Source organism: Macrosteles quadrilineatus, unplaced genomic scaffold, assembly GCF_028750875.1.
Source record: "Macrosteles quadrilineatus isolate MER2022 unplaced genomic scaffold, UCM_ALF_1.0 Scaffold_4__1_contigs__length_99947679, whole genome shotgun sequence".
NCBI lineage: Eukaryota > Metazoa > Arthropoda > Insecta > Hemiptera > Cicadellidae > Macrosteles > Macrosteles quadrilineatus.
In genome coordinates this window covers 16,811,364-16,838,211 of record NW_026542597.1, presented here as the reverse complement: position 1 = coordinate 16,838,211, position 26,848 = coordinate 16,811,364, and the positions used below count along the sequence as shown (strand labels likewise).

The 26,848-nt window shown below is 36.3% G+C and overlaps 1 protein-coding gene across 1 annotated transcript in view; it reads right to left on the bottom strand.

Moving 5' to 3' along the window:
- Positions 1 to 26,569, bottom strand: part of LOC128991546 (diacylglycerol kinase eta-like) — a 139,608-nt gene extending 113,039 nt beyond the window's left edge. Inside the window, exons 1-2 of the mRNA XM_054414529.1 lie at positions 26,521 to 26,569; positions 25,795 to 25,817 (exon numbers count right to left, since the gene is read on the bottom strand). The gene's annotated coding sequence lies outside the window, so the exon portion shown is untranslated. The remainder of the gene's footprint in view (positions 1 to 25,794; positions 25,818 to 26,520) is intronic.
- Between the last annotated feature and the right edge of the window lie 279 nt (positions 26,570 to 26,848).

Here is a 26,848-nt window from a genome sequence, read left to right as displayed (position 1 = left end):
ACTGGGTAATACGGAATCCGACCGACTTAGCAGGGAGTTAGAGGCGGTCAGAGAGATTCTTGGGTTGTCTTTGGAGACTGATACCCGGACTCTTCGAGAACAACTTGCATTGGTGGTGCGACAGGCGAGGGGGTCGCCGGGTAATGAGGTCGGCTATGGGTTCGGAAGACCCGCCAACCCTACGTCCCCTGTTGTGGCTGCTCCAATGCCTACCTTTGGGTTACCTAGTAGACCCGAGGGATGGCAGCGGCCCAATGATAGTTCTGAGAGACCAGCCCGGCCTTCTAGCTTGGAGCTGCCACGGGGCTCGGATATGCTCTCAAATGAGGCCAGCAGGGTGGAGCCAAAGGATTGCTCCAAAGTATGCAACACGGTACGGAAGTGGGGTTTAAGGTTTGATGGCCGACGAGACCCTGTGTCGTTCCTGGAGCGCCTTGAAGAGCTGATGGTCTCGTACTCTATAACATCAGAGGACCTGCTCAGAGCGCTGCCGGAGCTGTTGCAAGGCTCAGCGCTTCTATGGTACAGGAATTGCAAGGAGCTCCTGTATTCATTCGACGCTTTTCGGCATCAATTTGAGATCCAGTTCCTTCCACCTGGTTATCATAGGAATTTGGATGAGGAGATCCGAAAAAGGACACAGGGTGAAGGCGAGCACTTCCGGGACTACGTTGTTGCCATAAGTACCTTGCTTAGGCGTAGCGGTACGTTGTCGGAGCATAGTCGGTTGGACTTGATCTACAACAACATGCGACCTGAGTACAAACTCATGGTGCGACGGCGGGACTTCAGCAACCTGGCTGAGATGGTTGAGTTGGCTGAAGACTATGAGGCCTATCTGCGAGAGAAGGCGGCCTTCCGGCCTCCTCCTTCACCAAACGTAGCGCTGGTTTTGGAAACCGCCTATGTTCCCAAGAAGAAGGCTGAGAAGTGTTTTAAAGTGGCCGTGGTCGAAAGACATAATTTTCAGAGACCATCCCTTGAGACCAAGTCGATTGGGCAGCGAGTAGATTTTGACTCTAACCGGGTCCGTGAACAAAGGCCCGTAATGACTAGGGGAGTGGCAGATGGTGCGAAGGATGTACGTTGTTTTAGGTGCCAGGAGATTGGTCACTTTGCCAGAGGCTGTGGCAAACTGAGGACCGTCTCCTGTTTTGGATGTGGGAAACCTGGTTTTACTGTGAACCAGTGTGGATGTCGTGCGGGAAACGGCAGGCCAGCTCAGACATCAGGAGGTCAACTGGGCAAGGCCACCCAAAACGAACGACCTCAGAAGAGTGGTCCGAGTGGCTCGGAAAACTAAACAGCCTGGTTGGTGGAGTAGACGAAGACCGGCTGATTTCAGAGACAAGGCCCTTTGTTGAAGTTGTGCTGATGGGCAGCGTTTTTGTGGCGTTACTGGACACTGGGTCCGTCGTCAACTTGGTTGGGCGAGGAGTCGCCGAACATCTTCAACGCCAGGGGATAGAGCCTTGTAAGATTACCGCTCCTCTGAGGATGGCAGATGGGACACGGTCGAAGGCTGAGTATTCGTTTCGGCTAGCAGGAGAAGCTGCGGGAAGACGGTGGGTTGGAGACGCCTTGTACGTCCCCACTCTCACCACAGACATGATTCTGGGTATGGATGTCATCCGAGACCTCGGATTGGTGACGTGTGGGACAGAGGTAGTTAGAATGGGCGTGGGTGATGACTGTTCTGGCCAAGGTGGCCACATAGACAGTGTCAAAATTGGTGACGAAGACCCCGAAGGCCCTTGCAATGGAAATCCCCGTCTGGTTCCTGATGCCAAATCTTTCAGTACCATGTTGGCTGGTAGTGGCTAGTAGAAGAGTTTTTCTTTGTTTTGAGTTTGAGACCTGTGGTGTAGGGTTCACCATTGGGTTAGGGTTTGGAGTATTTTGTTTTGGCCGGAGCTCAACGATTTTTTTTTCTTTTTGGCCGTTTTCTTTTTTTTCATCCCGATGTAAGTGGGGGATGTAACGAGTTATTTTTCCTAGGGGGGTAAATATTTGCTATTTGGCCGCGCACCGATTGTTGAGGTGAGCGAGCGGCGGCAGCGAGGCTAGCGAGCGCCCTTTGACCCGGCTTATCAGTGCCGATAAGCCTGGGATATCCTAGATTTTCAGGATAGCCTAGGACGGACATTCTAGTGGTGGATCCCGGACAGTGAAGAAGGCAGTGTTGGTGTCCTGTGTAAACGGCTGGCGTACGTGAGAGGTACAGAGTGTACGTGGTGTGATCGCGCCGAGTGTTGGTGTAAGTTGGGTACAGACGGTACAGACCCACTGTTGGTGAGTGGACGACGTTCCTTACACTTTGGTTTAAGATTTGATTTAATATTAATCTTACACTTTATTGCGAGAGTTAGAGTTGTAACCGTGCTGGTCAAAGCCTGACGGTAGTTAGGATTCATATTAGTCAGGAATAATATTTAAGTGTATTCCTGACGGTTCTGGGCAGGTGCTAGAGCGCAAATAATATAATTTAATTGACTGTAGTAGTTATTATTTTGCGTTGTACCTAGAGTTAGTTATATTACTAATAACTCTGAGGCCCGACAAACCTAGGCTGCACGATTTAGCGTGCGTAGTTGGAAACACGTGGCCAGTAGGCTAGTAGCTAATATTATTAGTCTATGAACAGAAGCCCAGCTAAGTAATATAACGTTGATGTCGTAGTAGTAGCAGTAGGGTTGTTATTAATTAATCATTTGATTATTTTACCTCAACCTGAACAGCTTGCTTAGTAATCCAACACGTTAGCTTGGTAGCTTGGATAGCGGAGTACCGGCTATCAGATAATATATTTATCTAGCCTAGTGTTTGGAACGTATTTAATATTTATTCATCTGCTACGAAGTTGCTCAATAATTTAATAGTAGGCTATTGCAATTTACATATAGTTTTGCTTGTTTAGCTTGGTATTTATTGAGACCAGCTACTAGCGGTGTAGTCACTCTGTCTATAGTATACTTGTATATTATTATCTGGTATTATTATTGAGTGAACTGTTTGATTGTTAGCTTGGGCAATAGAGTTGTGTATTGGATTATAGTGGCCTAGTTGACCCCGCCTGGTGATAACACGCGTTGTGGTTTTTATTAGCAAGTCGTCGTGTAACTCACCGTGTTTTAGGCACTCTGGGCTTAACTATTGGATAGTTAGGACGAAGCCCGAGTTGCGTAGTCAGCAACGACCCCCTAGGAGTGTGGAGAATCGGCGTAGGCCTGGTAGTGATTATTGCACGTTTGTTTTGGTGACTTGTTTTTGACTTGTTCACAGTGCCCGTGTATGAGCCAGTCCTATACCGGTTAGACCCGGCTTTTGGCCTAGTGGTTTCCCTGACCTTATCGCAGACCCTGGAATTTTACCCAGCCATTGTAGGCTGAGCTATCCCGGCAAACGGTTGCGAACGACTGCACTTAATTGTAATATTTTTCCAGTGCAGAACATTGCGTCGCAAGTGGAACATTGTTTCTAAGCTATTGGCGACGGTCATTAGTAAATTTAAGTTTCCCAGCCGTATACAACACTGATTCAATCTTGATTCAATGTCTTCTTTCTGGTTATCAAAACTCCAAAACAATTTTATGCACATATTTCTGGTTCCTGACCTGGATGATGCCTAGTTATTTAATTTACGGTTACACTATATTATTCCACTTGTGATTAATTAAATCCTTTATGTAATAAAAACGTTTTTAATCTCACTTGGATAGGATTTGCCTTCAAAACGTGATCGGAAATGGTTGTGGTCTTTGTAAACAACATTTGTAAACATTTCAGTGACAGCTAGAAAAAATTGTCTTGATCCGAACAGCTGTTCGTTGCTTCATAGATGATTATGTGATACAAACTGGAAGAAAACTTGACAAAAATCGCACAAAACTGCATTTTTGAACGGCCGTAATTTTAATTACAAAGTAGTGAGACCATATTTTAATGGCTAAAGACACTCTCGCCAATCCAGTGAATACATTAAAATGACTTGGGTCTTGATAGGTACTCTCGTTTTCCTGGAGAAGATTGCGTAAAATGCCATCTTGAGTGTGTCAGACAAACAGACAGACAGACAGACAGACAGAAATTTAGATGAGACTTGTTTCGGCTTCTTTAATGTATAAAACGTAAAAATAACCTAAAAATGTATGATTCTGAGCAATGTACAGACAAAACTCTAATTTTATTTATATATAGATAATTTACGATGTTTATGAAAGTGTTTGATGACATTACAAAAATGCAAAAGTTCAAAAACTAATGGACAGGGCGTGGCAGTACTGTAGTTCTAAAACTAGCTATTAGATGACTAATATCAATTATTGCAAATTTCGAACTTTTTCAGAATAAAAGAAAATTTTTATGTGATTATTTCATCTAACAACTCAGGAATAGCTAATGATAAGAATCTTACCTCTTAATACATAATACCTTTCTACTCGAAACATAACAATTAAAATGGTAGTCGTCCCCGTTTTTACATTTGGTGCAAAGCTGTTAACCCACATTGTTTCATTGAATTGTCAGTACATTCATTTCTTTGAAAAATATCCATGCATTTTTAACATAAGAACACGGTTTTTATCTTCAGATTCATGTTTCTAATTTATTATTTATGGAATTAAAATCATCAGGAAATTGTAAACAAACTCAAATGAGCAATTAAGTAATTTTTAATTAGTGTATTTACTTGATTGTATTTCAGTATGTACTATTCAGTAGATATCTATAAATAAGAAGAGTCTATTTTTTAGAAATAAACTAGCAAAATCTATTTACACACTACTACACGGTTGAAATTATGAGTTTGCAATTCAATCGATATTGTAAACAATTCTCCACCCTTTTATTAGCTTTCGCCGCTACTGCTATTGATTTTACACCTTAAGAACTTGATATAATCTGTGGAACATTCCATTTCAGATTTTTCTAATGCCTTTGTCATCTCTCGGTGTGTGTTGTCTCACGGAGTGACAACGGATTCGATTCCCGGCATACACAAACATTAAGCGTTGTTGGAAAAAGTTTTCTCAAAATCGATTGAGTTTACACAAGAAATGCCAATACAAATATCAGTAAACCACAAATACTGTCTGACACTGGTCCCAAGAGTGCGAGTTGTTGTATCGGTCAGGATTGATTAATCTTGTCTCACTCGGTCATTAAGGTCCTTCCCAGGAGTGAAACTGTTGTGTCTACACAGGACAAGATTGGCCAATGGTTGCTAAAACGGATAATAATTGCTTTAACATAGAATGTATGGAAGGCAATAAACATTAAAATGCAGCATTGAAGTTACAGGTATCGAAACAATCTTCACAGCCAGGAATTTCACCCGTTTTACGTTTTGAGTAGCGTAACTAATTAAATTTTATAAACAAGTTTACCATTGCTAAACACTGATGAAAGTGTAATGGTACCTAAAAAAACAAAAAGACTACAGAAAAAGCCACATTCGTAACCTAAAAAGTTGTAAAAAAAGGGCTAAAAAACAACCACTATTACGGACATTTTCCATCATGATGGTAATTTTTTTTTACCAACGTGATGGAAAATATCCGCAATAAACATTTGAACAACATTAACTCACCATCTCCAACAATTAATTTCAAACAAAGAACCACTATTAGATAAAAGTTTCAAATATTACAGCTATTGGTCTACATTTAAAATATGTAAACCTTTTACGGATTTAAAAGGGTATTTCCAGGTAAAATATCAGCGAATTTCCCTTATATGTGAACATTATGGGAAAATTAATAGTTTTTAATAATTTAGTTTGTAATCAACTCTAACCTTAACAAAATTAACTTTAAAACTTTAAATAAATGCATGAATAAGTTAAACAATAACCAAAGCAATTCCTATCAATAACTCTCAACGAGTAGGTGCTCCATCATCGATGTCAAAACATTCTATAAACTTGTCAATATATGCATTGAAGAACTTGTTGTGCTTTAAACTTGTTCGCAGGTCAAAAGTTTAAAAACGCCATTGCTCAACAAAAACAAGTCGGCCGCTTTGAAATTTATATTTACATGTTACACGGAATATGTTAATTATACAGTGGCCAAGAGCGACGCTTTTGCTTAAAAGTAAAACATCCACTTAAAATTCTTCGTAAAAGAAGAATATCCTTGTTTGTATGATTTTTTTACGATTCTGTGTTATTTACTAACAAAATTTCCTTTTTTTAGCCAATTTAGAAATGTATAAGGTCTATTAATCGTTTATTGCTATCTGAAAGAGAGCTTGACGTTATAAAACAGTAAAACCTTTTTTTTTTATTCTAGAGCGTTGATAATTACATACTAACCAAAATATATATACATAGAGAGCTTCAGTGTCTAAAGTGAACGAAAAAAGCATTAGGTTTGTTTTAAATTGACTTTCACATGTAAACGTAAAGATCCGGTACAGGAATGAACTAACTTGACCTCTTTATCCGTATTAGAAGATAACTTACACATTTTCAGTCGACAATCGGTTCTACACACCAAGGCCAGATTCACACTGATTTTCTAGTGATTGTATAATCTTAAAATACCCCCGCCGCAGCAAACCTGCCGACTAAGCGAATCTCCATTTGTCTGAATTGATTTTCAATTAAATCTATTTAAATATAACATTAGTCTTAACAGGTAACTAGGTTTGTTGCCACAAGGAAACTAATAAATTGGGGTTTTTAGTAAAAGGTTTATAGCTTAGTATAAAATAAATAAATTTGCCAAATTTGATCGAAAGATACCAATAAACAAGCAAACTACAACATTTTACAATACTCTCCATAAGAATAATATGGGAATTTTAAATTTAATTTTTTTAAATTTTCTCCGTTACCAATAAATGTACAAAAACACTTTGATTCTAAATTATTTTTATTCTTTTTGAAGATCTTTAAAAAGGTCTAGAGAGAAATTGGAAAATGTTGTGTTTTGAGGGTCAAAAATGAGAAAACCGAATAAAACCCCCCGTAGAACCCCGTTTCCATGGTCCGATCATGCTGGTTCGCGAACTCAGTTGATCGAACTCGTTTGAACGAATAGCGTTTTTGGCCTAATGAAAAAAGTAAATCGGTCCCGGGCCTAAGTCTTACCGTGCCACCTACTGTAATAGCTACTTCCCTATAGGGAAATTTGCTAAAATGAAATTAAATAAATAAAAAGGCTTTCATTTAGTCCAAGAACCACATAACCTGGTGACCTTTATAGACAGTTTACAGCACAGCTGACAGGTCCAAGTGTATGAAGAACACTCAAACGCTGACAGCCTATGATACCACTTATATTGTTGAGGACCCGTTCAAAATTCAGGATTGTCAATTTTCATATCTTTAAATGCTCAGAACAATTAACACATTTTATCACTCACTGTACTGTAGTTACATTTACAATATTTCAAGTGATAGAAATGAAGTTGGATTGGAGGAACAACAACTTGTCTGTATTCTCAGTCTAATTTTTTTAGGAGATTTGAGTTATATATATAACTTCAGTCAAAACTATGTTACACTTATGTAAGATTGTACGTCATTAAACATTATATGATCTTATTATTATTTCACAGTAATGTTTTCAAAGACTATACATATGTAAACTTGAGAATACATGAGATTTTCAGTTTACCTTTCTTAAAAATGTCTTGATTGTATGTTTTCAAAATCTTTAAAAGTAATTGCTTTATTAATTACAATGGAATTCATGGACAAATTAACCAATGTTATTAATTAATGTAAACTCAGTGTACTTCAATTCATTGTATTCATACTTTAACGACTAATTATTTTTATATTAATTTTTATGAGGTTACTCTTTAAACAATTAACTAATTTCAAAAGAAAGTTTAGCCGTGATCTAATTGTTTACTTCATTACTATATACAGTATAATGTATCTTTTTGGTGAAACTCTCGTAGGTAATAAGCTATTTTAATAATAAACGTAGGTTATGTCTGAACAATACGGCTGTATCCGTAGTGTATCAGCTGTTTGTATAGTTTAATTGTTTGTCCGGTAAACTAAAATTTTTAGAAAAGTGAAAAAGAAATCTATAAAAGGAAAAGGCTGGTTTTTAAAATGAGAACAATCAGTTCTGTATATGCTTTTTAATCCAAACGTTTTTGGTCTCTGGTTTTACGAATTTCTGTTGAAGGATCGACTGAAATATACACCAGATGATAAGAACAAAGCACGATTTCTCTGGACTGAAAGCTCTTAAAGACTTCAATCACGGTAAAAGCGTTGCAACAGCTGGGATTGGACGTTTATACATCTGATCAGCTGTAATTTTATGAGATTAGACGTTTAAAATAACTGCTATCTCATGTTAGAATAACAATTTTTATTTTGAATATTCAGTTTTTAAGGAAAAATAATTTTTTGCATTCCATGGCGGGGTGTTATAATAAATTAATTATTTAGAATTCTCCCGATTGGTCTGATTATTAGGATTTATTGTTTTAAGCTGTTTATTTTTTCATACACACAGTTGGGAAGGTTCCCAGAGGGGAGGTAATTGCCCGGTGTTGGAACCGGCACTTCAGGTAGGCCACAAGCTATGGACGACTGGACAAGCCAGCCTCTTTGGGTTGTACCCAAAGTGAGAGTACCCAGTGACATTCCCTCCATTCAGGGTGGTGGGGTGTTCAGCTCTGCTAGTGTTGATTAAGTTCATAGATCTTTCACCTGCCTGTAGCTTGTGGTTGTGACTTGAGTTCTTCGGGCTCGTCCTACCTGTTGTGTTCGACTGACATTTTGTGAGGCATATCCTCGACTTTGGAAGTAGCCTCGTCCTGGGAGGTAAAAAACCTAGCCCCCAAAGGGGAGGTAACTGCTCGGTGTTGGTATCGGCATTTTCAAGTAGGCCACAGACATGGACGACTGGGCATTGGGTCCCAGTGACATTCCTTTATCCAGGATGGAGGGGTGTTTAGCTCTAGGAGAGATGGAAGTACATCATAATCTCTAACCTACCTGTGTCTGTGGTTCTTTGGGCTTCGGCCTGCTTGTTGTGTGCGACCAGCATTCAGTGTGGCAAATCCTCGACTTTGGAAGTAACCTTTCCTGGAGGTGAAAACGGGCAAGTACCCGTAGCTCACGGGGACACTCAAGGGCAACGTAACTTTCCGCAGTGTGAGGGTAACGGTTTGTAGGCACTTATGCAAACCAATCCCTGTCTCTGAGCACGGACGGTATGGTTATCTTGAGTGTGGGGGGTTCTTCCCGGAACCTCAACTGAGTCAAGGGTGTCGCCACCTCTGGTGGATAGGTTCATCCGGGTGGGTCCCACTTCTATACCTGCCTCCTTTTGGGAAACCCTGATGGCCTGGCAGTGATGTTGGGTCTGACGGGCAAACGAAGTAGATCGGGTGCTGGGTCCGAGCCCGCCAGGGGTATCTGGGGATCTATCGCTCTGGTTATCTCTGGTTTCCCAGCAACTGGGTAAGGCCTCGATCGGGTAGTGGTGTAAATGGGAGGTTGGGGTTCCCTTCGTCAGCGTGCTGACGGTCCCCTTCCTTCTGGCTATTGATGGCGGGTTTGCCTGTCAGGGATTAGATAGGTCCCGAGTGTTACTTGCACTAAATGCGTCGGGGCGCTCTACCATGGTCCTCTAGGTCCCGACCTAGTGGAACCCAGGTGGAGTGACGCTTAAACAAGTAGCCGGAAACCCTGGTTAGGATTGAGGGGCAACCCTCTTTCCGAAGGGTCTGCTTCGGCAGCCGGTGAGCCTGATGACCTTAAGTCATCCGCCCATGATGTGCAAAAGGTTGATGCGTAAGCTTCGGCCTACATCATGGGGCCCGGGTAAGTCTCACGACAGGTACCGGGTATGTAGTCAGGGGGCTTCGGCTCTCATGACAAAGAAATAATAATAATAATAATAATAATAATAATATTAATAATAATAATAATAATAATAATAATAATAATAATAATACACACAGTTGGCTGAGGCGGGTTTCTAGTGAATCACCAAGCAGTAATTACTACCACATATTATTCTGTTGTCTGTTGAAATATCCAGAACACTGGGGCGGATGGCGTCGCGTCGTAATCCAGCTACTAGGTCACGAATGTGGATATTTATAGGCTTGCACTGTGGATGCGATACTCTGGTGTGGATTAACCGTACGAGTGAGTACTACGACTATCCGCAGTACTATCCTGATAATTAGACCAATTCGTATATAACAAGGCAAAAATGTGGTTCGGATTCCACTAACTGTAGGTCTCTTAGTTGCCATTAGCTGTATGGGCTATTAATTAACAGTTGTGTCTTAGGAATATGTCGGCCTTAGTTACTAACAAAACTACAAGATCGTGCCACTCATCCTACACTCATCTCCATTCATACTTGGCTTAAAATACCTACTTTGTATTGTCGCCATTTCATCGAAAAGTATATAAAATACCCCCGCCGCAGCAAACCTGCCGTCTAAGCGAATTTCCATTTGGCCGAATTGATTTTCAATTGATCTATTTAAATAACATTAGGTTTAACGAGTACCTAGGTTTGCTGCTACAAGGAAACAAATAAAGTAGTGTGTTTTTAGTAAAATATTGATAGCTTACTATAAAATAAATAAATTTGCCAAGTTTGATCAAAATATATCCATAAACAAGCAAACTACAACATTTTACAATATTCTCCATAAGAATAACATGGGAATTTTAAATTTAAATTTTTTTAATTTTCTCCGTAACCAATAACCGTACAAAAACACTTTGATATACTGAATTGTTTGTTTTTTTAAGCTCTTTAAGAAGGTTTAGAGAAAAATTGGGAAATTTTGTGTTTTAAGGGTAAAAAGTGAGAAAAACCAATTTTTACCCCATAAAACCCCCCATAAAACCCTGTTCCCATGGTCCGATCATGCTGGATCGCGAACTCATTCAAGTTTATCCCGCCTTACACCTTCAAACCAAATTTCATCAAAATCGGATAAAAATTACTCAAGTTATCGTGTTCACGGACACATATATATATATATAAATCTATTAAGCAAATCAAAATACCACAGTACCCTAGAAACATTTTATTTTATATTACTTACATGTTTCGGACATTAATGCCATGATCACAGTATAGTATATAACCTATTAGTTTCTTTTATTTACAAACATTATTAGATATTTCTTATTAAAGAACAGGTGATAATTTTTATATTAAGGGAAGGAGGTGTTTTCTTTAAGATGTATAATTTCATTGAATATTACGTTTTGATTTTGAATTTGTGTCAAGTTTAGTAAATTGTCTTTGTCATTAATATGGTGAGTATAAATATAAAAGTCTTCCTTTGTATTCATTTTTTCTCCTTTATTTTCAATATCCAGAATGTGCATGTTTTTATTCATTTCTGAGTATGTATGGTCGGTCTGAAGTATGTTCGGCGCATGAGGATTTTTGTGTTGTCATATTGTTTGATCTGATTGCCTGTATATGCTCTTTGTATCTGACTTCAAATGTTCGACCTGTTTGACCAATATAGTATTTTTCGCAGTTGTTACATGATAATTTGTAAATTCCTGATTTCTTATATACATTTGGTGGGTTGGGTATCGGATTTGTTCAACATTATTGTATTGAATTCAACATTATCAACATTATTATTTTGATTTGCTTAATAACATTTAAAGTAGCCCTCATTGATGTATACAATAACAAAATATAAATCTATATATATATATATATATATATACATATACAAAAATTTGAACGAATGGTGTTTTTGGCCTCTGGGGACATTAAAATGAAAAAGTAAATCAGTCCCGGGCCTAAGTCTTACCATGAGACCTACGGTAATAGCTACTTCCCTATAGGGAAATTTGCTAAAAAGTATTATGTTAGCGAGACGAAAGGCAAGTTAATTTGTGTAATTTTACATTTGCTACAGTGCTGTCATTTAAACTGAGTTGACCAATGCATTTGCACATAAATAATTCACATGAAGGTAGCGTGTTTGTGTTAGCATGCTGGCGTGTACAAATCCATTAGTGTTCAGTTTTTGCCAACTATATAACACAGTGTGATTTTAGCGAATGGCATTGTTAGACCTAGACCACCAATAAGCTTTTTCATTTTTATGACCCTAGAGTGCAAACACACAATTCGTTCTAATTGTTATACATGTATATATATCGTACGTCCGTGAACGCAATTACTTGAATATTTTTTTTCCTATTTTGATGAAATTTGGCTTAAAGGTGTAGGGCGGGATAAACTTGTATGAGTTCGCGAACCAGCATTAACGGACCATGGGAACGGGTTTTATGGGGGTATTTATAGGGTAAAATTGGGTTTTCTAATTTTGGTACCATCAAACATAAAATATCCCCTTTTTTCTCCAAACCATGTTGAAGAGCTTAAAAACAAATAGTTTAGTATGGAGTGTTTTTACGGTCATTGGTTACGGAGAAAATTGAAAAGATAAATGAACTGTAGTTTGCTTGTTTATGGATATATTTGGATAAAACTTCCATGTAAATTTGTTTACTAAAAACACTTTAATTACCTATATATAGCAGTAGTTGAATATAGCAGCATACTAGTTGTATGTAGCAGCAAACCTAGATACTTGTTAAACCTAATATTTTTTAAATAGATATATAATTGAAAATCCAATCAGTTGAACGGAATTCTCTTAGTCTGCAGGCTTGCTGGGTAGGGGGTATTTTATATTATATGCTTCGACCCACAATGGTTTTTGCCATTATTATTTAATTGTTTTAAATTATGGTAGCTGCAAAAGGTATGTTATTTATACAAATCACGTCTATTTTTACAGATATAATTAATTCTACGTGAAAACTACAGGTGTCAAACCAATGTAATGAGCAACTCATTTAGTTTGCAAATGAGTTTTACACAAAAAGTATTAAATTTGCAAATTGCGTAATTCTGGCTGTGTTACAGTTACACAATACACATTTGTTTGCTCGATTATGATGACGTAGGACGAGAAAATTAAAAACGTCCTCTCTGATGTTCTAGCGCGTCAACATTACCTTAGTGAAATACATTTTGTGTTTGCATCGCAGTATTATTATGTTTTCGCTTTTGTTTGTATGCTTTTTGGAGTTTAAAAGAATTAAGGATAACAAAAGTGTAGTGTTGAACATAGTTTTTAACGCTTTAGTAGTTTTTAAAATGCTAAAGCGTACCAATGCAACATCTATATACCTAAATTTTGTTATGTATTATACCTTTAATATTTATATAAAACTTATATTTTATTACAGTCAATATTGTATATTGTACTGTAAATCTACCATTTTAAAACGATATCCAGTAATCTACAAGCGTAACTCTAAAAGACGTCTATGGAACAAAATGTTGAAACCTTCGAGGTCTTTAAAAACAATACCTTTTAAAGCAGTGAATTTCGGAGCAGCGGCCGGACGTTCACACGTTTTCGGAGCAGAGTCTGGGCTACAGTATTTTTTTGGAATAAGCCGTGCACTTTCTTTCGGAGGAGTGCTTTAGTGGTACAATTTTTTAGAGAAGTCCCATGATGACTAATTCTTTTTGCAGCATAATTGTTTCGGAGTAACAAATTTTGCATCGTATGAAACAATACGCAAAAAAATACAATCATAGAAAATGGATCCATTTCCTGAAATAGAAGTTTACGCAACGATTTTAGAAGTTTTTAAGGCACTCGCCAAAGCTTGTACCTTAAATTTTCTACTCGTGTCGTTTACACTATTTACGCGAGTTGTGTTCATTTATTTACCTACGACAGTGTTTAAATTACTAAAAATCACTACTCATAACTTTTAAGAGAGGTTGTGTTTTCGTTTATAACCTCTCATTTGCCACTGACAGTGATGCAACGAAACATACACTAATTGAACCACGCAACAATTATATTGGCCTGGACTGCTGATTAGTTGAAGTTCGAATCATTACAATTTTACTTCCTCTCTCTCAATCCTTGAAGCTCATTGGTCCGTTACCCGTGGTGTTACGAGTGAAACTATGCTGTTATGAAAGTAAACAATGCTGTTATGGGGCACTTTTCAATTCTAAGAACTGAACTGAAACGGCCTTAAAAAAATAAAACCTTGATAGACACAATTCCGCAGAAGCCTCACAAATATTGATATTCTCAGATACAGGTTATGTAAAGACGACTGTTGACAGGTGATATCTGATTGTGCGTCAATCCGCGCTTTAGTATGAAGCTGATGCGCGAAATCGAGCACATTTACTCAATTTGTTTTAAGATTTACTAATTTTACAAACGTAGTTTATGCAGGAATTTATTTAATATAACATCCCTCAGTACCTGATTTGTTTGATGACAAAAATACAAAGTAGGAAAATATCTAATTAATTTCTTAATATACATAGTTTTTATTTCGAGCCTTACGGGTTAGCTGCATATATGCACGCGATCGAATAGTCAGTACCAAGTACAATCCACAAATAAAGAAAATGGCGGGACAGTCATTTTTATAAAGGTTTCAAAATAATGTCAAACATTATTGAAAGCACAGGCGGGAATAAAGCAATGTTGGTTTTGAAAGTCTTGCTTATACACGTTTATTTTGCAATCTTGAAAAATAAAATTCTATTAGAATAGTTATATAAACAATCATTAATTATTTTTTATTCGTTAAGCAATAAAGATAGTGGTTGAACATTTCATAATCCCTTCATTAATCATTAAAAATACTCTGTTTTTAATTTGTTTTTTAAGATGGATTTTGTAAAATATAGTTTAGACTTTCGTATTTAAATTTAACTTTAAATCAATTGACATTTCTGCTTGTTTGCATTGATATGTCATAGCAAATGTAAACATTGTGAGTATTCTCATTGCAGCCATGGAGACCAATCAATATTAATTTTCAAATCTCCAGCTCAGAATTTTATGTAAAAGCCAAAGGGGCAAAGACCATGAACAGTATCGAAGTGTGAATAGTCCTATTAATATTCTTAGTAATTAGCTATATTTTTGTAAAATTTAAGCCCATTCGGACCAGTAGTTTTTACGATATTCTCATCAGACAGACACCATTAGATTTAAAATTTAATAGTATAGATAGACAGAATTGTTTTTAGATAAGAGATTTAAGGATCTGTAAACTCCATCATACATAGGACCAAAAACATTATAATAGTTTTGGAGGATATTTTTGTAATAGTATTGTTTAGCTTACTTATCGATTGCTATTATAAGTGTATAGGCAACGTGTGGTGTATGACCTTTATCATTAACCTTTTATGTATGGTCTACTGCCCTAGTTAGCTTAGAGACATGCATAAATTTGTATTCAAAACATATTCACAAAATACTACTACGCTTTAAACTTGAGGGACTCAATCAATCAATTAATTATATTATTTAAGATGGGGACGCCACTATGTGCGTATTTTAACCTAAATATGAGTGAAGGATGAGTGGTGCTTAAAAAAAAAAACTCTTCAGAACAAAATTATTAGATTTTGTTACAAAGACTCCACTGTGCATTTAAAAGAATAAGCTGAGCACTGTTGTAAGTTCGCTTTACATTTACGTAAAAGAATTTAATATACTGTAAAAGGGAGAAAGTTGAGACATGTAAGAAAGTTGATAAAATAACGGTACTTCCAACAGATTACTACAGTATCGTTTCTGACAGACATTCTTAATCTAATACTTTGCCCTAGTGGAAACTACAGTATACAAGTATAACTCTTCCACAGATTAACTTTTTTTAAATTAATCAGAAAATTGCCTTTACAGTTTTATAGTAACTTAATTGTACATTATTAAACCAATGCATTGTAAGTAATTTGAATTTGGTATTAGTTTGATGTTTTGTAAGTAGTTTGAAAATCCATGAACAAAAACACTACTAATAATTCAACGCGATACGAAAATAATAGAGGCTTTAGTATTGTATTGGCATCTATATTCCTATGGCCGTAATTTCAGAATAACGTATTAAAGTATAACGAATTAGGTAGGTTAGTATTTTAATTAATTTTATTTTCAGGTAGAATATTAAAATATGCGTGATGAAAATTGTATGAGCTAGAAACTGAAATTCCATAAAGAGATTTTTCCCATCATACACCCACGTGCAGATCCTGCCATGTCGTTTTTATCTTTTCAAAACCCATAAACTATAAATTCATAAGTTTAGAGAAAAAATATCTCTCAGAAGATAGACACTTTCTGTGTATTCTAGTAAAAAACTACTCTGTCCAATAGAAACCCACACAATGTTTTACTAATTCACTTAGGTACTAATCCTTTAACAATTATAGTTATCGACAATATTATAATTTTTGTTCATGAATAACAGTTTAAGCGATTTCCCCATCGTAACAATTGCGCTTCAACATTATCTTGCGGCGAAAGGATTGTTGTGTTCGGTAAATTAATTCTCTCCTTCGCTCTCCTACATTCCCCATCTGCCTGAGGGCGTTCTTAGACTTCAGAGTGTCTCTTCATCTCATAGGGGTTTGAGTTAATCCGCTTCTAGAATATCTCAATTGTACTTAGCAATAGTAACATTACTCGAGATAACAAACTAGGGTAATAACATATTTTCACGCAAGTTGAATTTACAGATAGTTGAAGCACACGCTTATTTCCAGCGATGTCCGATGTACGCATTACTAGCGATGAAAATAGTTATTGTTATTGTTAAATATCTGCTACATCGTATCCAGGCTGCAGAATTCGTCTATAGTTATTTGTGTAACTATTGGGCAAAAGCAGGTTTCACTCGTGTTACACTAGTATAAATAATTAGTCTTTCAAACACAACAAAACGTTTTTAGGTTAGGTTAAATCCAAACGTTTAACGAAATGCCAAACGCTAAACCAGCATATCGTAGTCGTAATATATTTCAGTGTTGCCAACTTATTTTCAAGCGTACACGGATTACGTGCATAATAAAAGCACACTGTTTTGTGTTGTTTGGTTTGAATATTGGTTTGCGCCAAAGTAAGGCTTTCCGTTGCATAATCTGTGCAAGGAAGCCCACTTTGTCGGGTGACTGTAGGGAATAGTTATTTGTGTAACTAGTGGTGAAAGTGGCACTTTGCTGCACACGAGAGCAATGTTTACTCGCCTGCGGCTCGTGCGGAATGATCTCAAGTGCAGCAAAGGCCTTTTTCACTCGTGTTACACATTATATTTTTCCTACAGTCACTATAAAGCATATAAATAATTAGTCTTTCAAACTATACAACACGTTTTTAGGTTCAGCTGGCAACACAAATGGTGGCCTCCCTATAGAAAGTAGTACCCGCGGTCCGTATCACTCCGCTATTTTTCCTCGGCAAGAAATGTGCTCCGCGTTTTGAGAATATAGTTCCGTATGTTTTTGTAATTTGAAGTGGTTTACGCTCCAAAAAAAATGCTTTAAAGGTATTTTCTTGTTTATTAAGATCGTAGGAATGTTTTGAAAACGTTTAAAGGAAAAGTCCAGAAAGTTCAGAAAAACCGAAACTATAAACACGAAATGACAGGTTAAATCGTAGTTATAATAGTCAATCAGCTGCTCATAGTATTATCATCTTTAAGTGTTGCCAACCTTATTTCCAAGCGTACACGGATTACGTGCATAATAGAACCACGCTGTTTTGTGTTGTTTCGTTGGAATCCTGATGTGCGGCAAAGTATAAACCGTACGGCAAAGTATAAACCGTACGGCAAAGTATAAATATGCAGCAATTAGCAGCTTTCTGTACTATAAACAGTACAAGGAAGCCAACTTTGTCGGGTGACTGTAGGGAAAATATTATTTCTGTATCACCATGGTTAAGTTGAAAATATAGAATACTCACACTTCTATTATATTATTAAAGTGATACAATCAAATTTTATGTAAGCGGTTTAGGCCATTTACCAAATAAAAATAGAGGCATATGGCACATAAAAATGAAGCTTAGAGTATGTAGATTTGCCGAAAAGTATTGATATGGATGAATTTCCTAAGGGCTCTTCCCCATAGGCTGATTTCCAAAGGGCTATGCCAGGCATGCTTTTAAAGTTTAGATGAACTAATTTAAATTAGTTAAGTTAATGAAACAGCTGGTCAGTACAATGAACTGATGTTTGTTTATTTACTCGAAAAATATGTTTGTGGCGCTGTATGTAGATTGAGGAGGGTTATGTTTGGTTTTAAAGAAAGGTTGTATACGTTTTGTAAAGCATTGCTCAAAGTTTCATTTTGTAATTTATATAGTAAGCTACGTATAAAGAGGCTTGACTAAAATTGAAGAGTTTTGGTAAATCATGCCATTCATGAAGCATCAATATGAAGCAATTGATGGTATTGCTACAATGAGGTATGTTGTCATATTCTTTTGGATCCAATATAATTAAAAGTAGGGGGTTGAAAGTTAGTAGGTTTACACTTTTAAATCAGTTTATATTTTCATACTAAATCATAGAGTTACTGTATTTTAAAACATACATCAGCACCACTTTAATAGCTCTCTGGGTCACATTTTCTTCCCGTTGCAACGCACGGGTATAGCAGCTTGTACACAATTACTAGTAGTACGCTTATTCTGCGCGTAACGGGATGAGTGAACATGAGCGCAATAATGAAAGAGTCCACCCACACCTAGCATACTTACCGGTGTCACTGGTGAACACAATAATGTTATTTGTATGGGCAAATCAACCCATGAGTCGGGGCAAATAATGGTGAGTCGGTGGCTCAGTCGGTAGCGTCACGCGGACTTCGGGCCCAAGGCATCAATGTCGTGGGTTCGGATCCTGGTCACTGCCACTAAAATTTATCAGTACAGTTCACCTTTGTACCGTACCGGCTCACCCCTTGCTTTGTGGACGGGCAAATGCAAGGTTAAAAGAGGCTGCCAACCTGTTAAAAAAAACCAAATCTCAGTCAACAACAATCCTAACTTCTCGTCCATTAATTAACCAAAGTCATTGGTAATATACGTAATGTATTTCCTGTTTCCCTCTCTTCTTATAGCATTTTATTATTGCAGATACATTAATCTAACTGTCACAAAGAGTTCCCACACTCTGGACTGTTCACCTTGACTACTTCCTTCACCACTTCCTACGTCGTGGACCTGTTTCCCTCCCTTCCTATAGCATTTTAGAATTTCAAATAGATTAATTTAACTTTCACAAAGGGTTCCCACACTCCGGACTGTTCACCTTGACTACATCCTTCACCGCTTCCTACGTCGTGGACCTGTTTTCCTCCCTTCCTATAGCATTTTAGAATTTCAAATAGATTAATTTAACTTTCACAAAGGGTTCCCACACTCCGGACTGCTCACCTTGACTACATCCTTCACAGCTTCCTACGTCGTGGACCTGTTTCCCTCCCTTCCTATAGCATTTTAGTATTGAACGTATATTAATCTAACTGTCACAAAGGGTTTCTACACTCCAGAATGCTCGCCTCGACTACTTTCTTTACCACTTCCTACGTCGTGGACCTGTTTCCCTCCCTTCCCATAGCATTTTAGAATTGTAGTTACATTAATCTAACTGTCACAAAGGGTTTCTACACTCCGGACTGCTCGCCTTGACTACTTCCATTACCGCTTACTACGTCGTGGACCTGTTTCCTTCCCTTCCTATAGCATTTTAGTATTGCAGGTATCTTAATCTAGCTGCCACAAAGGGTTTCTACACTCCGGACTGCTCGCCTTGACTACTTTCTTTACCGCTTCCTACGTCGTGGACCTGTTTCCCTCCCTTCCTATAGCATTTTATTATGGCAGATACATTAATCTAACTGCCACAAAGGGTTCCCACACTCCGGACTGCTCACATTGACTACTTCCTTCACCACTTCCTAAGTGTCGTGGATCTTTTTCCCTCCCTTCCCATAGCATTTTTAGAATTGCAGATACATTATTCTAATTGTCACAAAGGCTTCCCACACTCCGGACTGCTCACATTGACTACTTCCTTCACCACTTCCTACATCGTGGACCTGTTTCTCTCCCTTCCCATAGCATTTTTAGAATTGCAGATACATTATTCCAACTGTCATAAAGGCCCCCCACACTCCGCAGCACTCGCATTGACTACTTCCTTCACTATTACCTTCACTACTTCGTACATCGTAGACCTGTTTCTCTATTTTTCCATAGCATTTAAGTATTACAGATACGTTAATTTAACAGTCATAAAGGGTTTCCGTACTCCTTTCTTTTCACTGCTCACCTTTCCGCTTCCTTTACCACTCTCTACGTCGGGGACCTTTCCCCCCCCCCCCTTCGCATAGCATTTTAGTATAAAAATATACCAACATCTTTGAATATTTAATATTCAATGCCAACATTAAATTGAATAATGTAAAAAGCTGCTTCGTTCTAAATACATACATACATATTACTTTTAATTTAAAGGTGAATTTTAATACTGAAAATAAACGGTATATAACTGCCGACTAATATTGTTAAGTTCAATTTATTATTCTGAAAGTTGTGAAATTTAATTAGCTTAAATAACATTATTCTGAAAGCTGTGAAATTATAATGATATATATTCATAGACGCCAAACTGTTTACTCCATGAATGAAAGAGCTTAGAGTAAAAGTCGTTCTCTCTGTCTTAAGTAGACAACAAAATTGTTGGTCGCAAAACGTAAACAAATAAAAAGAAGAAGAAGGTAGCTCCTAATGTTATTCTTATGGGGCGAATTTAAAAATGTTTTTTAAGTATTTTATTATTACTACTGAGTGGAATCGTCTAGAATATTAATGGTGTCTTTAGACTGGTGTCATAACTATTTGTGCAAAATTTGAACGCTATAAGTGCAACGGTTCTTGAGTTATAGGTGCGAACACACACACACACATACTCCAGCGGACAACTTTTCTCCGACTCCGCTATACACGATACATAGATTCGTTCACTTCGTTCACTCATCTATTATAATGCAGTTATTTCTCATAGCACATAGTCAATCTATTTTTGCTACTGTGTATTCTCGAGTCCTGTTACAAATAATATTTTTTTTTTAACTACAACACAAATTCCGAATAAGTGTTGAAAAATTAAATTATATATCCAATGGATGTTCATTGTAATGGTCATTAGAACTAATTTGAAGGAACTGTTTTGTTGTTTAAATGCACTTTTAACAAATAATACAAATAATATGTTGGATGTATTTTATACAATACTATGCAGAAAAGAATATTTTCTTGCGTTTAAAATGTTTCAACTATAATGTTCGTTATCAAGATAATACTGTGTTTTTGAACTTCATTTGATATTTGAGCGAATCAATTTGCAAAAATTAAAATATTTCAAAATTTTTCAGAGAGTTTAAGGTGTCAATAAAATGGTTTAGGTGTAAAATCAATAACAATAACAGTAAAAGCTCAGACTAAGGGTGGAAGATTGTTTACACTATCGATTGCACTCTAATTCACATTCCCTGTATTGTATGTTAATATAAATTGGTTTTGCTGATTTTATCAAATTAATTTACGTCTCATTGTTAACAGATTGAAACAGAATTTAAGTGATTACACTATTGAAATACTCACTAATGAGGTAGATAATTGTTATTTAATCATAAATCTGTATTATTTAATCATATTTTATTGTTCGTTTTAAACTAATCCAACCCCATTATATACTCGTGAAAGTTAATACTGCTTTTACAATTTTTTAAATATTATAAAATATAAATATTGAAAGATTTAGTATATAGAAAAATTACAGTCTATATAGATACGGTTGAAAAAAAAACCAACAGATTAAAATATGATTCAAACCTCTGGATTTATTTTATGGCAATTTCTCATGTTTTATGATTGGCGGAATTTGAACATGTGCCTCCATAATTACCTCATCTATGTCTTTATATTATTATAATACAAACTATCATATGTATTGCAACTAGCAAATATTCACGATCTAACAAACTAATAATATATCTTAACCATTAAACCACTTGGTAATTTTCTTCTGTAAGCTAAATTAAAAATTCTTGTTGGTTTAGTTTTTTGATCAAATTAATATCCTTGGTTTGCATTTCATGGATTAATGAATCATAACTACTCAATAGCAATGAATACGAAACTTCTAGTTTTGTTGGTAGTCTACTACTAAAACAGAACAGATTCCTTCCCAAATAACGTTTCTTTTCCAAAATTTCTCCTACACAAATTTTTTTTATTCGAGTATTTATTTAGATGTCGTCCAGTGGTCAAAAACTCGGCCAAAAATAAGTAATGTGTAGGCGTCTCTATGTTCACTCCTCACTGTAAGTACAAAATGTGATTGGAATTTCTTCAACTTGTTTTTATTTTCTGTTTATATTTTGTTGTTATTTCGTCACCAGGAAGACCATAAGGCCCATGTAAATTTTTTTACATTTTTAATTAATTTTCACTGCTTATTTTTTAGCCTATTTAAATTTATAAAGGGATTCTGCACATCTACAGGAAAATATATTTCTAACAGGATGCGTCGATTTTCCCTGTGATGCACACGATGTGAGAGAAAAGTATAAAGAAACACGCTTGCCTATTAATATATAGATCTTTGTTCCTTATGCTAGTCAACTATTTGACATACTAACCTCTTCTTAAAAACTACAAGGTCAATTTTATCATCGATTGAAAGTTTTTTAAATCCTCAACAACCTTAAACTTATAAGATTCGGTGCATCGAAAATTATTTTTGATGTTTAAAATTACGTAAATATGACCGAAAATTTTCGCTTTTTTATCGAAGGTTGTGCAATACACATGAAACTCCTAAATAACATATCCAATAGATACTTCGATCACGTAATATGTAAGACCCGGTAAGTAGACATGACTTCTCTCGAGTTGTCAATATTGATTCCAGTCACGACGAGCCATTTTTGAGATCAGTCCTCTCCCCAAACTGTCGTTTTACCTAAGACGCGTCTCATGAGTTTGAAGCTCACCTCACGTTTTGAGCTTGAGCTTCTTCATATGGGTCAAGTGAACTTTATCCACGGCTTGTGGTGCAGAATTTGATATCCTTATGAATAATGATCAGATTTTCGTTTGCTACTGCTCCTCCATGGAGGAAAAATAGTAAATTAGATAAAAAACAAATCAGACCATACGTTAACTTTTACAAAAACTATTTGAAAAAACTATAGTTTATATATATTCACTATAGTACGATATATTGACATGGTATTCTGAGAAGTGAAATAATTTTTCCTTCACACACGTTCATCTAGTTTGAGGGACCTTTTAGCGAATTGCCCATATAGAGAATAAGCTATCGTCTTAAGGTCCATAGAGGCCAAAAATGCCAACCGTTCAAATTCATATACATATATTATGTGTGTGTCCGTTAGAACGATAACTCGAGCAAAAATCATCCGATTTTGATGAAACTTGGAATAAACGTGTAAACCTACATTTACTCGAACGAGTTTGCGAACCAGCATGATCAGATAATGGGAACGGGGGTTTAGGGGGTAAAAATAGGGGTTTCCCATTGATAAAAAAAACACAAAATTTCACAATTTCTTCCTAAACCATTTTGTAGGGCTTACAAAAATAATAATAATTTAGTATTGAAGCGTTGTTATGTGCCTAATGGTTACGGAGAAAATCCCAAAAAATTTAAATTTAAAATTCCCATGTTATTCTTTTGGAGAATAAGTCAACTGTTGTAGTTTGCTTGTTTATGAACATATTTTGATCAAATTTGGAAAATACATTCATTTCTTACCAAACTATTAACATTGTACAACAAAAACCACTTCTTTACCCTCCCTGTTGCAGCAAACCTAAGTTCTCGTTAAACTAATTATATTTAAATAGGAAATAAATGTGATATTTTGTACTATAGATTCAGTACTGTATAAGCTGCAAAGCCAGGAAAAATTTTATAACAATACACATCTACAAGGCTCAAACATCTGTATTGAATAGCACATAAACAACAGAACGGCGTTGTCTAGCTTTTCTAACCTACAATGTAGACATTGTCTACCATTTTCTCTTTGTGATTATTACCATAGCCATAGTTTATGTGATTAGATCCCAGATGAGAATAGTTTAAAATTCATTATTACGATTATGTTTGCAATTAGCTCATTGTATTGTGCAATTTGCACATTGATTGTTGTTAATACTCTAGCCAGTCTAGCCTTAAACACTCTACAATAGTTTCAGAATTCACAATCGATTAACATTAATTCTTCACAAACACTAAAGCAAAGTGGTCAATTTTTACACACATATCTTTACACACAAAACTGAAATGGCCACTATAATTTACGAATTAACTTTTCAAAGTTCCAAAACTAATTCAATTATATTTCGATCGAAGCAGTAAACTACTTAAGCCTCACGAAGGAAGTTAGCAGATTATAACTTTCAAAAGTTACATTATCGCAGATTCCAGCAGTATCAATAAAAACTAAATAAAAAATAAACACATCACAAAGTTTAACTAAGGGAGAATACAATCGACCCCATCCCCTCCAGTCTCCAGACTTGGAATTGGTTGGCTACAATAGTTTAGCAACCTTAAACTGTGGTTTGGAATGTCAACTGCACAGTTTAAACGTTGTTTGGACAGTTCTCGCTTTGGTGACCATAATATCTGAGTTAGTTTTAAACCCTTAAACTATACACTAGACCGCATTCTTTTAAACTTTTTTTAAAGGTTGGTCTCGTTTACGATTGCACGTAACCTTGTTTTTTGCCCTTACATCATCATGTACGGGATGGACCTAACCTTGTTTTTTTACCGTACATCATAATGTACGGGTTGCATGTAACCTTGTTTTTGTCCGTATATCATCATGTACGGGTTGCATGTAACCTTGTTTTTTGCCCTTACATCATCATGTACGGGTTGCATGTAACCTTGTTTTTGTTCGTTTATCATCAGGTACGGGTTGTACGTAAACTTGTTTTTGCCCGTACATCATCATGTATGGGTTGCACCTAACCTTGTCTTCTCCGTACATCATAATGTACGGGTTTTCAGGTCATCGCCTTAAAACCTTTACGTGGAACGTGTAAGGCAAAATAAGGGATGAACCGATCATTACGTAAATTAATTGATCTAGTAAATTTATGACCGACTCACGGGAAGCAAACCCTTGACATGAACGACCTTGGACTTGCCACATGATATTTTCTAACTTAACATTGGTTTGGATGAATATTCATAAAAAATAACGAGCGAACAACTTGTTTTTAACTAGTATAAATTAATGGTTCCAATAACGTTCACTGTGTTCTATTTATAATTTACAAATTGCTCCTCGTAGTCTATAGTTTACATGTATTTTACATATTTTCCTATATTCAAATATGTATTTAACCATTCTAATGGCAGAGCTGTGACAACATTTTTAACAAACTATTTCTAATTCAAGGTAATCGTAATAAATAACTTTACACAGTACATTACATCTTATACAGTTCAGTCCAATAAAGTAACCCCCTGTAATATATTTAGTTTTAAAAGCAGTGCAGTCCATTTATTACTAAGGCTACTTCTTGGAATGTCTGCACTTCACATTACTTAGACAAGAACTTTGCTTAGGTAACGTGCTTAATCTTCCCAGTGTTATGCAGAACAAGCCTGAAAGTTGTGTACAATTAATAGTTGGTTATTTTGTTAATGTTACATAAATATCATAGTGTTTTAATTTTATTTATGAACAAATATAATATGTACTTCCAGGATTGAACCGGCGGCCTTTTGATTGTTAGGCGAGCACTATAACCACTCAGCTACCCAGCCAGTAGATTCAATACTAACAATTTTTCTTTACTTCCAGTCCTGTTTATTTTATGGTCCCTTCAAACATTCACTAAATTCTTACTTACGAGTCCAGCTCTATTTCTCCAATCTGAAACAGACGGAAAAGATTTTACTCCAGCACAACTCTAAAAGAGCTGAAATAAGTAACTTTCCAAATTCAATTAACTCTTTACTTTGTCACAATTCGTGGGCAAAATCCACTTCAACAGTGTTTAGTATCAATTGCAATTTCGAAAAATTATTTTTGCTCGTTTAAGACCAGAGGGACACAATTAACAATGAGCTATCTTGCTAGAAACAATGACTTGGTTTTTTGAACTATTCAAATCTGTGATAAAATAATATTAAACCATAACTAATAAAAGAGCAAACGACGCCGTTACTCCGTGGTGCGAATTTTAGCGCAAATCTAAGCGAAGAAAACGTGAATAAAAACTTAAATGATAGTTTTGTAATTGAATATGGTAAGCTCTTTGCTCAGTCAAGAACCATTTATTTAAAGCCTAATCAAAGAAAGCTAGGCCAAGTTTCCGACCAAATAAATAAATACATTTTTAATTATTGAACCGACAATCTTTCGATCACCAAACGAGCATACCTACTCAGCTACCGTGTAATAAATATTAATAACAATAATTTCTCCTGAAAATGAAAATCCTTCTTTATTGAGGTGAACTAAGGATCACATGCTCCTTTCTTACAGATAACCTCTAAAAATACTACCAATCACTACACTTGTCACTCTACACAAATATCCTTACAAGAAACAAATCACCTAACTGTGCATTTACCTTGCTAAAAGAAGCAGAAACAAATAATGCAACAGAACACGACAATACGACACAACCGAATGACAGGTGATCGCTACACTGTCACCTGTTGTGTAGGGGAGGGTATGACGTCATCGGGGTGTCAGCTGGGAGGGGGTGATGGGTGCAGCACTGCATCTGTAGGACATTGTCGTCACGGTTTGTAACGATCTCTGGCGGCATTGTGTGCGTTTGCATGCTCGGTTTTAATTTAACTCTTGGTTTGGAATTAATTTTTGGATTTGATTTTGTTTGAATGATTGTTGCGGACATTTCCATAACGATTATAATGAGGTTTTGACAATGTTTC